This window comes from Leuresthes tenuis, unplaced genomic scaffold (genome assembly GCF_036924035.1).
Source record: "Leuresthes tenuis unplaced genomic scaffold, fLeuTen1.0.hap1 SCAF_6, whole genome shotgun sequence".
NCBI lineage: Eukaryota > Metazoa > Chordata > Actinopteri > Atheriniformes > Atherinopsidae > Leuresthes > Leuresthes tenuis.
Genome location: NW_027325360.1, coordinates 10,553,928 through 10,568,457, shown reverse-complemented (window position 1 = coordinate 10,568,457; position 14,530 = coordinate 10,553,928). Strand labels below are relative to the sequence as shown.

Here is a 14,530-nt window from a genome sequence, read left to right as displayed (position 1 = left end):
TATTGAGCCTATGCAATGATTTTCAAAACTGAATAGTGTGCTGTGTGCTGCAGTGCTCTCCAAAGGTCCCAAAATCACAGCCATTCAGTAGATTGTTAAATACAATTTGACAATACAGTCTTTCACAGACTGACTATCACAGAATATTTTATTGTGTAGAAAATAATCACATCTTTTTTTATTCACATTTTAACTTACATCCATATTTCTATTCTCACAAGAGAAACCCCAAACCCAGATTTGGTCCCGAAGAAAACTTAACCTGAACAGAACAGTCTCAATGTTTCTGATATCTACACCTAAATAAAAGCCTCACTTTTAGGGGATAAAAGCAGTAACATGTAGTCAAGACAACTCAAGACTCCAGGTACTTGTGGGCACCACATAGTACCTTGGAGCACAGCTGACTTTTTAAGCCATTTTGAGGTAGAATGGATGAGTGGGAGTGACAGGACTTTCTAGGTCAAGGAAAGTGAATCCACGGAAAGCTTTTACCTAGAGCAAGGCGATTTGCTTATCTTAAGCTGCCAAAGCTATAATCACATTGCCACTCTGCAAGGGTGCACTATTTATAAGGTTTTCTATTCAAACAGCAAATTACAGCTAAAGTTGTCATCTTATGTCATAAATTAAGCCGGACCATAAGCCTTGTTACCCTCCTTCTTCTTCTCTTTTGATTGAATATAATTTTGATTGGACTTTTTTGTCGAAAAAGAGATATTTTGTCGCTGTTTAGGAACATCACAAGATGATTGCTCAGTTTTTTTGTGCATTTTATGATGTTTACCATTTCAATGTTGTTATATTTTGGATGTTCTCCACAAATAAGGCTCATATGTACTGGAAACATGATTTTGTCCGAACATGAGAGTTTGAGTTTCTGGCATTCTGTGCCAGATCTGGAGTCCTGCCCAATGTTTTGGGGGATATCCTTCAAACTCCTGCAAACAAGAAAGACCATAAATAATTTACAGTATGAAAAGATTTACCACAGTCATACCATCACAGCCATCCTTCATTTTCACTGTCTGATTCACTTGCCATTTTGTATTGGAATGAAATGCCAAAGCATCTACAGGATTTTGTCATTTATTCATGCTCTCCTTCAGTCTCGAAATTCTGATAAATCCACAATACCTCCTACACCCTGTTTCATAAACAGCAAACCCATATTTCACTTCAGTGGGCTTTTGTTATTTTTTTCTTTTTTTAGAGTTGAGAACTGCATACTGGTCAAGTACCTCATCAAAAACAACAGCACAACCTCTATTTGAAGTCAAAGAACAAAGGATTTGTTGACACAGAACAGCATAAACAGGACATGTCAGTAAATCTCAGCTACACACAATATGACAACATGATTTGACTCATTTGAGGAGTTGCAGGAAATTATGAGAAAACTGAAAGACTTGTGGCAGATCCTTAGTCCAAAGCATACGTTTTTTAAATGCATCATATATATTATATATCTATATTTGATAAACCTTATGATAGCAACAAGATCAGGTTGAGAAAAAAATCTACTTCATTAGGTGAAGAAAAGGATCATGATGGTTTGATTTCAAGTTGTCCTGTCCGCAACACTCCACACTACTTGCTGTAGACATGCAACTGCAAACCGGTACCCATTGGGACCTTAACTGTGATGCTCTGGCATGTTTGCTCACCGGATCCATCCAGCCGTCCATTTTCTATACTCACTTCAATTAAGGATCACGGTGGGGATGGAGCCTATCCCAGCTACCGTCATGCAAGAAGCAGCGTACACTCTGGACAGGTTACCAGTCCATTACAGGACCAACACAGAGGTAACTAACTATGTATCCTTACAGTCACTCCTAGGGTCAATTTAGTATCACCAATTAACCTAACATGCAAGTTTTTGTGTTGTTGGAGAAATCAGGGGTACCCATAGGAAACCCACACATGTACCGGTACAACAATACTACAGTACTATCAATACGATAGTGAGGAACCTTTGAGTTATTTTTGACCAAAATCCATTTCTTGGCTCACATATAAAACAGGTTTCTTGGACAACTTTCTTTCACTTTTTTGATATTGCCAAAATTAGGAGTCTCAGAGTGATGCAGAACAACTAGCGCATGCATTTGGTACTTCAAGACTGGACTACTGTAATTCTTTAGAATTGGGCTGCCCCAAAGATTCCCTGAAAAGCTTCCAGCTGATCCATAATGCTGCAGCCAGGCCTCTGATGAGAACTAATAGGAGAGATCATATTTCTCCAATTTTAACTCCTCTTCATTGGCTCCATGTTAGATTCGGAATAGAATTTAAAATTCTTCTCCTCACATATAAAGTTCTTAATGATCGAGCTCCATCATATCTTAAAGAGCTCATAATTAGATATTTTCCAAACAAAAAACTTCGCTCTCAAACTGCAGGTTTACTTGTGGTAAAGTTTCTAAAAGTAGAATTAGAGGCATTTTAAAATCTTACCATAAACGCAACATAACAGTAAAATGAGGTAGGGTTGGCAACACAGTTTTTTCATTGTAAATCTTAAGTGCATTCACACAACACTTTATATTTGTCAACAAATCTGAAAACTTACTTTTTAAAAGTTGAACTAATGGGCTTTCTTCTGAGCTTAAGACAAGACTTCCAGACAGTAAATCAAACCATTTTTCTTCCATTTTGAACTGTCAGATCAGTTTGAGTTTTCTAGAGTCCCAGGAAGATAACACAAAGCACTTAGCAAATGTTCTTCGAGGGCTCTGAAGTAGAGTTAAATGGACAGCCTGTAACCTTCTGCTTTATTGGATTCTGTGAGTGCCTGTGCCAGGCATTAGGCTAAACAACTCCAATTTCTCCCAAAACCCTGTAATAGTGTTCAAGGACCTCTGTCTGCCAAAGGTCAATGCCTGTCAAAGACAATGGCTGTTGAATTAGAAATACGCCATTCTTTCATTCGCTTGACCGCCTGTGGTGGCGGCCCCATCAGGTATATTAGCTGAAGTATAGGGACGGAGCATGTCCCTCAAAAGCCGTTGAGTTTCTATCAGCATTCAGCTCTTCATATATCAGGGCCTATTGTGGACAAAGATTCTGACCTTGAAGACCAAGGAAGCTTGACATATAAAGACAATTTGTAATAAGAAAGTTTTGGTGTTGTAAGCATCAGTTAGAGGAGGCATGCAGGCAGGAAGTGTAATTTTTCATAATAAGAATCTGACACTGAAGGTCTACAGAGCAGGGCACTCCACAATTCCAACAAAGAAAATATCTCAGAATGAGAAATGTAGGCCAAACTTTTCTATCACTGCAATTAATAATGATATGTTACAGGAAATGGCTGAGATAGAGGGTAGCAGTGAAGGTGAGTCTGAAGTGGTTGAAGGGGGGGGGGGTTAAAGTGGATAAATGCAGTTTACCAACATGCGAATCTACTGAGTGTTTATAAAGGATCTCTACCACTGTTACCAAACCAAAAGCAGCTGTAAGTACTTATCAATTGGATAGAAACAGACTGTGAACTCCCTATGTTTTTGTAACAAAATGATGTTGCCAACGACGTTCTATCAAGTTGATATTTTTCACATTTTTTAAATGACTTGTTAAATTCCGGTTCATCGCTGTATTGCAAAGCTAAAGTTTTTTCAACAACACTTTAAAAAGCATGGGAGGCTCAAGTGGAAGACTAGATTGTCCACTGATTGTGGGGTTGGTGGTTGACTGTTGGCTTCTGCCCACTTGTGTTAAGGACAAAAACAGTGTTTTGATAAATGTTTTGCTGTCATTGCCCACTGAGCAATTGTTGTCTAATATCGGTCTATCTGTCTTTAGTTGTCTAGTTTGTATTTAAGCATTCAAAGAAAGAAGGAAAAATCTTAGCAGATGTCCTCCCAAGACCTAAGAACTGATTATCCTTTCAGTCTAATTTCCATGTTTTTTCTTGAACAACTTGGGGTTTAGTTTTCTACGCATTTCCAAAATGAAAATTGGTCTTCAACCAGCCAAGAAAATGCTGGTGCTTATCAGAGTTGAAGCTTGGAAATGCTGATGAAAAGCTTTACTTTTGAATTCACTACCAATAAGCAGAATTGCACCATTTCTATTTTGTAGCTGCTTCAAGAAGAATAAGCTGTAAACAATCAATACTTCCTGAATAAAAGCTCAACTCTTACCACCCCCTTTCCTTTTCCTCAAATTGGCTTGGAGTGGATTTCTTTTGTCAAAGTTAAGTCAAACTGAACTTGGTACAAAGCAAAGAAGTAGGTCAGTAATGTAACAGGAGGTAAATGTCTCCTCCCATTCTCCACACAGAAAAATCCCATCCTTCTGCATCTGTCTTGTGTCACTCTTAGAAGGCTGAAATATAACCACAAAAAAAAAACAGTTGAAGTTTCCACAAGTAAAAGCCCATTAAATACTTACTTACTTTGTCAGTTTTATGGGCGCATTCTGTATAAACGTAAGCATAGAAACAAAGGTCAATTTTTTAGTACAGGTCATCTTGAATTATGCTTCTTTTCATAAATAGGCCTTAAATTAGAAGTTTTCTTTGTGTGTGCACCATGTTTGTGGCTTTCCCTGGGAAAATAGATTTCTAACAATGAGGTAGAGGTTGTGAAAGGATCATTTTAAGGCAAGTCATAATGTTACCTATCATTAACCAAGTAGTTTTTCATGCTTAAGCCTATCCAAACAGCGAATGATTTGGGACAGATGGTCAATGAACTCAGGTGACTTTTTTAAGCTTGTAAATACTCCCTTCTTAACAGTTTCTCTGAGAGTGATCTCAGTAATTTTCAAGTCCATGCACAGCCACACTGACACACTCACCTAAAAAAAAGAATTAGAAAGTCATGTCCTAGGACATAAATCAATAGGTTCTGTGACAGCTTTATTAACTGTAATGAGGTTGTTGGAAAATATAACAGAAGCTTTCATTTTACCACAGCATAGAAATCTTTCACTTCCAAAGACTGCGCACCTTGTAATACTAACACGACTTTCAACCTAACAGCCACAACTGGACTTGCAAAAGTACAGGTGTGCTTTGATCTGGAGTGACTGTCAAAATCTTCATCAGACAATGGCATGACAAGAGCGGAAAGCTCCAAGGTAATCTTTGTTCTCTGCCAGAATAAGTGCTGCCCACAGGGACAACATTCCTAGACTGTTTAATCATCCATATTTATCATACATTATTTATTACAATTACAAATGCTGTTCTCAGAGGCAGTGGCCCTTGAAGACATGCAGCATGAGAAAGAGTGTGTGTGAATAGATTAAAATGCGCCTTTGGCATTTGTAAAATGAACAAAATGTGTCATTCAGGGCCGAGTCAGAAGACATCTCTCTATCAGGCCTATATGATATCATTCCAGAGGCAGAAAGAAACCACATGCATGCTAGAGCTGTGAAATAAATCACCCAAAATATCTGAAATGTCCTGAAAGCTTGCACTTCTCAGCTGTGTCTACACCTTAAGACACCAGGTTGGAACACCAAAAGTTGATTGTCTACCCCAGGCATAAATAAGGCACAATGGAAGGATGAAATTAGTGTTTAAACTTAAAGTATTTCGGAAAATAACATGCCTCAGATGTTTCTGCCAATTGCTTGGTTCACTACCGTACTCTATGAGGGTCTGAGCATCTCCTTTGCCAGACACATATCACAGCATAGAGCTTGCCATTTCAGGTATTCCTTCAGGCTATCCATCACTGTGGCACAGCCGTGCTGAGGTAGGCTTAGGTGAGCCTGATGAAAGCCAAGGATGCCTCCTGACCTCCTCCTAAGGAAATAAGAAGGGAAGGAGGACCAGAGACCCTGCTCCATCCATCTCCCTATTGCTTTATTCATGTGCTATCTGGTTTGCTGGCTTTTGCTTCATGTTCCCTCTCCATTACTTGGATTCTACAGCAGGTGCTGGTGAATTGTGCATGTCTCATTATATGTCCCACAATGCTTCCCTCCCTGCTCTTTTGTGTGTGAATAAATGTGCCAGGAGAGATTATTGCCACTCATCGGTTTGCATGATCTGCCTCTTCTGACAATAAGAATAGAATTAACCACTGAATTAAAAATGCACGTGTGTGTTTAATCAGTTTACAAAGAACACTGTTACAACCTCTGCTACTATTGTTGAGTCTAAAAGTAAAAAAAAAAAAGAAAAAAAATGTTTTACGGGTTTTTCTCTACTTCTACAGTTTTTTACTACATAAGCTAGAGACCATTTACTCAAAATCTGACCTAATATGTCATGTTGTATAGTGTATGGTTAGATTACACAGTGATTGCTGTTGCACTAAAGTGTGCTTCACTTAAATGTTGCAGCAGGGAAATGTTGGTCAAATATCTGTGAACTGATGGCTAGCTTGTGAATTTCTACATTGGGCTGCATGGTGGTGTGTGGAGTTTGCATGTTCTCACCATGTATGTGTGGGTTCTCTCTGGGTACTCTGGCTTCTTCCCACTACCAACAAACATGCATGTTAGGTTAACTGATGAGGGTGCATGGTTGTGTGTCTCGTTTGTCTCTATATTGGCCCTGTGAAGGACTGGCAACCTGTCCAGGGTGTACTCTGCCTCTCGCCCAATTACAGCTGGGGTCTCGCCTACCGCCCCGCCGTGACCCTAAATTGGATTAAGTGGGTATAGAAAATGGATGGATGGATGTTTTATCTTTGCTTCGAAGATTTCAGGATTGTTATCTTTACAAGCTTCACAACATAGCAAACACAAAAATGTGTTTGCTCAAAGGCCAAGTCAAAAACAGTCTGATCTATCCTGAGGCCCAACAGAAAGAGGCTCAGTAAGCTCCAAGACTAGTTTTAAACATGCATCAAAAGTAATCAGTAAAATTTCAAATCAATCCTAAATGGTTAATCTGCGAGGAGATGCCTGAATTGGAATGAAGTGATTTTGTCTGCCTTTACAAATCAGGATCTGAAATGCTGCAGGAAGAACAGGGTGGGATTGTACGAATGTGTGACTCGACACCAATAGACAGAGTAACATTAATGCATTTGGCTTCAAGAAATTAAGAGATAATTAATTACTTTGGTCCAAGTGCTAAGTTCTAAAAACTTTAGAAGCTGCTGAAAAAAAGAAGGATTCAGCATTGATTTTGCTCTCTAAACCTTGTCTCTTTTTGGGGATTAAAACCATGTTGGTGATATCTGGTGATGCTCTGTGGTTTGTAAATTGAGGAATTGTGGGACTGCAATTATCATCAAAGATTTTAAACAAACCAGACGGATATAGATATTGAATTCTAATACGTATAATATGTATACTTTATTGCACGTGTGCATGGCTTCACTGAATTGTTTTCTTTACTTACTGACTGATCAACGAGATGTGGATTTCTCCACCACAGAAGCAAATCAGACCACAAAAGCCATGTTAAGATTGTGTTTTTTGTGTTTTTTCTCAGTGTTATCAGGGAGAGGATGCTTCTGTCAGTGCTACACACAAAGCATGGTCATTAGCTTTCATCACAGTGTGAAAACCAGGGAACTCTTTATTTACTCAGACAATAAAATGAAAACTACTGTACGCTTAGAGACTGAAGGTGGAACTGCGGACGGAGCTTGTCATTGCTGACATGAGCCGTGACGGACAGCTTTTCATATTGAGACATCATCTGTAATCTAGTTGACTAGAGGTACACCACACATTTAGTTACATGTGATTGACAGTCTGCAATCTTGAAAGATGTGTAGTGCAGCAGGACACTCAGCAAATAAATTTTAAAGAGTGATTCAAAAGTTGTCTTTTATTTCAATCTTTAGTTTCACAAATAGCACATTTATTGCAGGGTGTAAGCTTTTGGTATTTTGAGGTCAAATATAAGCAGAGACATGATTAAAAGAGCATAGCCTATAAAATGAGTGGGAATATTGTTGGCTACTGGCATCACTGAGAAGTGTTTTGGCTTTGATGTCAGCCATTTTTTGTTGTCAAATGGTACATTAAGGTTTAAGAGGATTAAAATTGGATCAACAATGCCAGTCACCTGCAAAACTTGGTTGTATAGAAAGAAGTAGAAATCACTCTTAAAATCAAGATGAAATCATTGTTTCTATAAAGATAACTCTAAAAAAACTGAAGCATGTCCCTGATTTCAAGAATTCTCCGTGTGTGATTCCTTTTTCAAATCTAGATCTTACTTTATAATGTTAAGGTCACAATACAAAATGCAGGTTCTGTTGTAAGTTGGATAAAATTCCCATTTCTTTGACACCAAGAAGTCAGATGGATTGATTAACATTGATACATTAGCAACATCCATGCCGATGTGGAAAATTTCTTTCATTTTTAAACACCCAGGTTGCTTCAAAAATATATATTAGCAACCATTTTCTGATCACCTGTCAAACATAAGATTTTAATTTTGGATGAGAACAATACCTTTCACATTTGCATATTATGCAAAGAGTGATAGCCAAACAAAAAGTGTAACTCACAGTCACATTTTCCATCAAAGAGAAAGGGAGTGCAGCATTTTGCTTTGTTTGGCTGCTCTTGTAAGGCAAAAAATAAAATATTCCATTTCACGCTCCTGATATGACTGTATGAGCTTTCAGGATTTTGTTAGATGCTTTTCAATTTGTAAAAATGAAATGAGAATTTACGAGATTAATACAGCTTACTTTTGTGGATCACCGAGGCTTTCTTATACAGAGCTTACAGGAGATGTGGGAATAACTCAGAGAAGGTTGTAGGCCTAGGTCAATTAAGACTTTTTTCTCCTTGTTTTTATGCTTCTAATGAGCTGTTTCATCTCAAGAGCCTCATCCTGCTGCTGAAGTGAATAAACCTTGTTGAATATGTGTTTGGAATTCAAAATCAGTTACGCTCCTGCCTGCTATTGTGTAACGTGGGACCTTTGTCTTTTTTTTTGTTTTCATGGTGAAAAAATCTGCAGTAGAATAAGCATGAAGTGAGTATTTTTGTTTCAGTCTCTAATAGGTATGTTTTCAGGTACCAAGCTGTACTGCTACAATAAGTGATTGCTACATTTTGAACAAGTATAAGCTTCTGAAAAATATCCCCATCAAGATCCTTGTCTCCTGTCAGGGGAGACATCCACATATTAACAAATGTATAATGAGATTTTTGTTACAGGGAGAGCTTCTCCTCTGGGTACATCAGGATTTTTTTGGCAGAAGCAGAGGACATAAAGTGTAATCCTCTAATGACAGTCAGGCCTGGCTTGGCTCACATATTGCTGTGAAGGTAGCTACAGCGGATCCTGTTAACTTCAATTTGCTCACTGCTGCTGAGCCAGCAGACTGAACTGAATGATAAGGGACCAGATTCGAGCCTAATCCTTCTATCACGCTCTGTCTCCGTACCCCCCCCCCCCCCCCCCCCCCCCCCCAAGCCCACCTTTACCAGTTGATTTGCCATCACCCCTGGCTGTGGAAAGAAGCCAGTAATTGTTCCTCAAGGTGTAATGTGATGTACATTTGGTTGTCTTCCACGTCGACTGATTCTCATTTCTCACTGAAACGCAAACAGGACAAACAGCTTTGTTCCTTGTTTTTTAACGTCTATTCTGCTTCTGCTTTTAAGTGTCTTCACTGGCAGCACCCGGGGTTTGGAAAACGCAGCCTTCGCTTTGTGTAAGTGTTATTATGTTGTAATGCAGAGATGACAGTCAAAGCTTTATAATCTGGGGCCACAACCATCTCCCTTGGATGTGACCCATCCTCGTGGTTTGAAAAAATGTCAGACATAAAAACATGTCTGCATTTTTAATGGCATTGTTTATGATTTATTTATTATCTGTCTTTTGGTGATGTGCAAACATATGCAGTCACTGGCAAATCTGATTTCTTTATCCAGCCACTGTAGATACAAAAGAGTGGTAGTCTTGAATTCAATATATTTCATATCTTCATTTAACTATTTTTGGGGAATGATTTACCTTGAGTAAAAACAAGTCGAGCACAGTACTTGAACACCTCTGAGAGATGTTTTTTTCTTTCTTCAATAGGTGAGTTATTCCACCCCCCCTACCCACACCCCCGCCCCTGTTTATAGTGCTTTATTTGACTGCTGTCAGAGCTGTTTCATGTGCATCAGCATCAGCATTTGAATTTCAACTCAAAGAGAGAACCTCTGTCTGAAGCAGAAGCTCTGCAGGAAGCTCAGCACAGGAATGCAGACGACCCAGAAAAAGACCTGTGTGTGTGTGTGTGTGTGTGTGTGTTGGTGTGTGTGGGGGATGTTGTGGCTGTATCATGTGTTGTGGAGAGAAATTAATAACAATGGGTCGATGTAGATTTTTTTTTTGAAAAAATATTTAATAAGTATGATTTTTGCATTCATACAGAATGAAGAACTTCATTTTAGGATTATTTATAGGAGAAAGCAGGACAGTGACAGATAAAAAAAATAGCCTGTTAAAAACAATAGCCTGTTGTGACCTTTAAAAATCTGAGATACACTGTATGTAATCTGTTAATATTAGAAGGGAATATAAATTATGTAGAATATAGCAATATGTTACCAATAGACAGCAGATCACCATCTGTATTGGGACTTGATTTTATATTCACATCATGTTTCTCAAAAACTCCTTGTATCTTAGAACAATGGAGCATACAAATGCAAAGTTGTTTTGAAGCCATTTCCAATATCTCACATTATTTCAAACTGTGATCAGAGTAGAAATAATATGGGTCTCAGCTTCACAAACTTTAGAGGATCATATGATAATCCATTACCATAATCTTGAATAAGTTCTCAGGCAGAAATCCTATTGAATAAAACCGAGAGCAAGGTACGTTTACTTATACATATCATGACAGTTTAACAAACTGCCTTGAGACTTTGTTGAATAAACAGCAGAATTAAAGAGGGGTAAAGTTTAAACATAGGGGACATTCAGCTTCAAGGTTAAAGTCCTGTTAGCTTTAGTCAAAAGTTAGATTACATCTCCAGCAAAAGAAGTTCCAGTGTAAAGGAAAAAAACAACAATATCTGGCTTGTATATGGATGAGTGGTATGACTGTTGTTGGGAAAAGTGTGATAGCTCTGAGGAGAAGCCTGGCGAGCATTGCAACTCATCTCGGATTTCGCAGCAGATTTGTCTACCTTGTTGGGGAGAGCAACATGCCCTTGTCTCTGACCTGGTGTCATCGTTTTCCTGTATGGAAGGCAACAGAAGGCCAGTAATTTTTCATATTGGAGTCTGCCCTTGGAGGAGCAAAACTGTGGCTTATATGGTCTGGGTTGTAAGAATACTTTTACTTATGACCTACATTATTACACTTGGGTTTGGTCTGAGGTGTTGATGACCTTCATTAAGTACTCTTATGAGGTATCATCCTTCCTGAGCTTGAAAACACCTTCCAGCTCCCACAGCCAGACTCATCTAGTTTTTACAACTCCAGATTTTACATCTTTTATGCATCACACATTCAATTCTTTGTTTTGTTGATGCAGGCCTTGGGCAAGAATTAGTGAAAGGATTTTAACCGGGAATCTAAAACATTTATAAATCATTCGAAGAAAAGGAATTCCCCAGTATTGTTTCTTGCGTTTCACACAACAGCAGCAAACGATGACTTCACAGAAATGAACAGGATTAAGGTAGAATAAAACATTTATAATGCATTTAGACCAAATACCATCATGTATTCGCCTCTGTAATTTCCTTTGACTGTAAAGCAAAGTGAGAAAGGCAGCTGCTATCTCCCGAGATGCCTGTCGACAAATCCTGGTGGCATCAAAACTTCAGTTAGGGAGGTGATGGTGTCAGGTGCTGCATTGTGGGGGAGTGCAAACTGCAGGTGGAAAATAGTGTTTGAGGTTTGCTGGTGTTGGCTTAGTCCTTTGCAAGGTTTCTCTACTGACATCTAATGGCTAAAGATATAACGGATAAAAAATAAATACCAAAATCAAAAGATTACTGTGGACATGGCACCTGAGTCATATCCTTACTAGAACAAGGACTCCCTGAGTAAATCTACCTTTACAGCCTCTCTTATTGTATAGAATTATTTTCTTTTTCTTTTTTTTTAAGTATCTCTCTCTGCCTTTACTTTCTCACTCTAAAGAAATCCATTTTACTGTTTCTCACACCCAGTACTTTATCTGTCTGTGGTATTTTACCTGTCAGTGTTCATTATCAATTATTTATCTAGCAATGCATCAGTCTATTTTTCACTTGAGCTAGTCTTACTTTCTTTAGAATTTTAAAAATATTTGAAAAGTTATGTAAATATGTGCAATCATTATTGTTATTATCATCCATCCATTTTCTATAACCGCTTAATCCAATCGAGAGTCGGCGGGGGGGTGAAGCCTATCCAAGACACCATTAGGTGGTCCATCACAGTGCCACATAGAGACAAATGAGACAAACAATCATTCCAAGTCACACTCACTCTTATGGCCAATTTAGATTCATCAATTAACCTAACACTCGTGTTTTTAGATGGTTAGAGGAAGCCGGAATACCTGGAGAGAACCCACACATGCACAAGGAGAACATGTAAATTCCACACAGTAAAGATCCAACTAAGATTCGAACCAGGAATGCTTTTGCTGCGATAACAGCTGCGCCACCAGAGGCAGTGTAATTTAGTGTCGGACCCAAGCCTGGATAAATGGTGAGGTTTGCGTCAGGATGGGCATCCGTCGTAAAACATGTGCCAAATCAATGAGGCGAGATCGAATCGCTGTGGCAACCCTTGATAAAGGGAGAGGCCCAACACAGAAGAAGAAGAACAGCTGCGCCACCTGTTATCATCAATATTATCATTAATAGCATTTATATTAATATTACTATTGTAATACTTATATACAAATATATATTCATAATAAAAATTATTCTAAATGAAATATTCTTATCATTCTGCTGAATGTGTGGTAATCTACTGTGGTCTAAGCATGGATACCTCAAACTGCAATGTAAATCTAAGGAGCAAAAGTAAGAGTGTTTTAAGCCTAAAATACAGCCAAGAAATGGAACACGGTGTCTGACTTTTGAAGTGCTTGAAGGTTAATTATTCAAGACTTCCCTCACCTCACAACAAGCCAAGAACAGCAGGATAGCATTGTGGGATGAAGCTTCTTCTTTATTCCCTTAGAGAGTGTCACAAGTTTAAAATGAGTGTTCTGCTATAATTGAGATGCACATGTTGTCTGAAGTCTGATGCCTTCTTGTATGGCAGCAGAAAATGTAGCACAGGCAAGAGCAGAGCAATCAGTGGCACGATTCTAATCAGTAACAAGATTAATCTGTTCTTTGCATTATTGATGCTTTGTCAGTGTGAACTGTGGGAGCAGATTTGCTGGTTCATCTGTTTAAAGACATGTACCTGTACTCCACAATGAGTATGTCGAACAAGTAAACATTTCAGATCCACACACACCACAAAATTTGTCCGTTCACTGATCGCATTTTATACCTGATAAAATCCAACTTTAATTTTCAATCCGAAGACATATCAAAAGAAGTAAGGTCCACTGCGCTGTCTGTGTACATTTTACCTCCAACCACAATCTGTATGAACAAAACTGAAAACAACGTGTCTAGATTTATGATTATACAGGAAAAAACACTGCAGTTGGCCTACAAGGTTGCAACTTTTACTGCAAAATGACCAAGTGTGTCTATCTGCAGGCTGTAAGATTTAAAGTTATGTCAACTTAAGGTCAAGCCTTCATCAGGTTACACCCACTCATAGCTCATTCACGGCTCTTAACTTTTATGAATGAGTCGTAAAGTAGCTGTAACTTTATGGAAAAGTCTATATACCTGTTTAAACTCTGGTGTTGCTAAGTAATTAAGCATAAGCTTTACAGTCATTAGAGCAAACGCTAATTTCATATTACGGTATACAACTGTATGGATGAGGAAGACGTAGACGGTTCTTGTTTGTATCGTACAGCTAATATGGTATATATTAGCTGAAATTGTATATCCATACTGTGTTTAAGACATTTTATAAGAAGAATTAAGTGAATATTACCTAATTTTAACTTCCTTTAACCCTACTGGACAAATGACTATCTAGAAATGTCTTATTGATCAATATTGTCTGTCTTTCATACTGTAACAAAACGAATCATCTTGATGATTATAGTGTTTTGTGACACATTTTAGCTGATTTAAAAGGGGGCAAATTCCAAAGATACTAATGTGGAAACCCATTTGACACTGCCATGCCTTTACAATCTAAACATAATCTGCAAGTAAGACGGCAAGATGTCATTTTGGTATCTTATGTGGTTGATTGCATGAAAGAAAAATAACTGTAGGTTTTACATAATTTCACAGCATGTGCCAGTTTGTCACCATTCAATCACACGAGGTAAAACATTATTTATGAAAAATCCTCTCAAAATAAGAGAGGCCAAAATGCTTAATCAGTCTGTTTTATAGATTTAAAAGACACGCATTACTGCAATTCTAATACTCTGTGTGGCAACACATAATCTAACAAATTATACTTTTAAATCTGTCAACCTCGTTTAAATTAATGAAATGTATGCATGATTGTTGTGCATTATTACTGCTTTATTTTAAGGCAGGATA

General features: G+C 38.1%; 1 protein-coding gene across 1 annotated transcript in view; it reads left to right on the top strand.

Annotated features, from left to right (window-relative positions):
* Positions 1-14,530, top strand: part of tars1 (threonyl-tRNA synthetase 1) — a 133,480-nt gene that overhangs the window by 101,089 nt on the left and 17,861 nt on the right. The window lies entirely within an intron of this gene.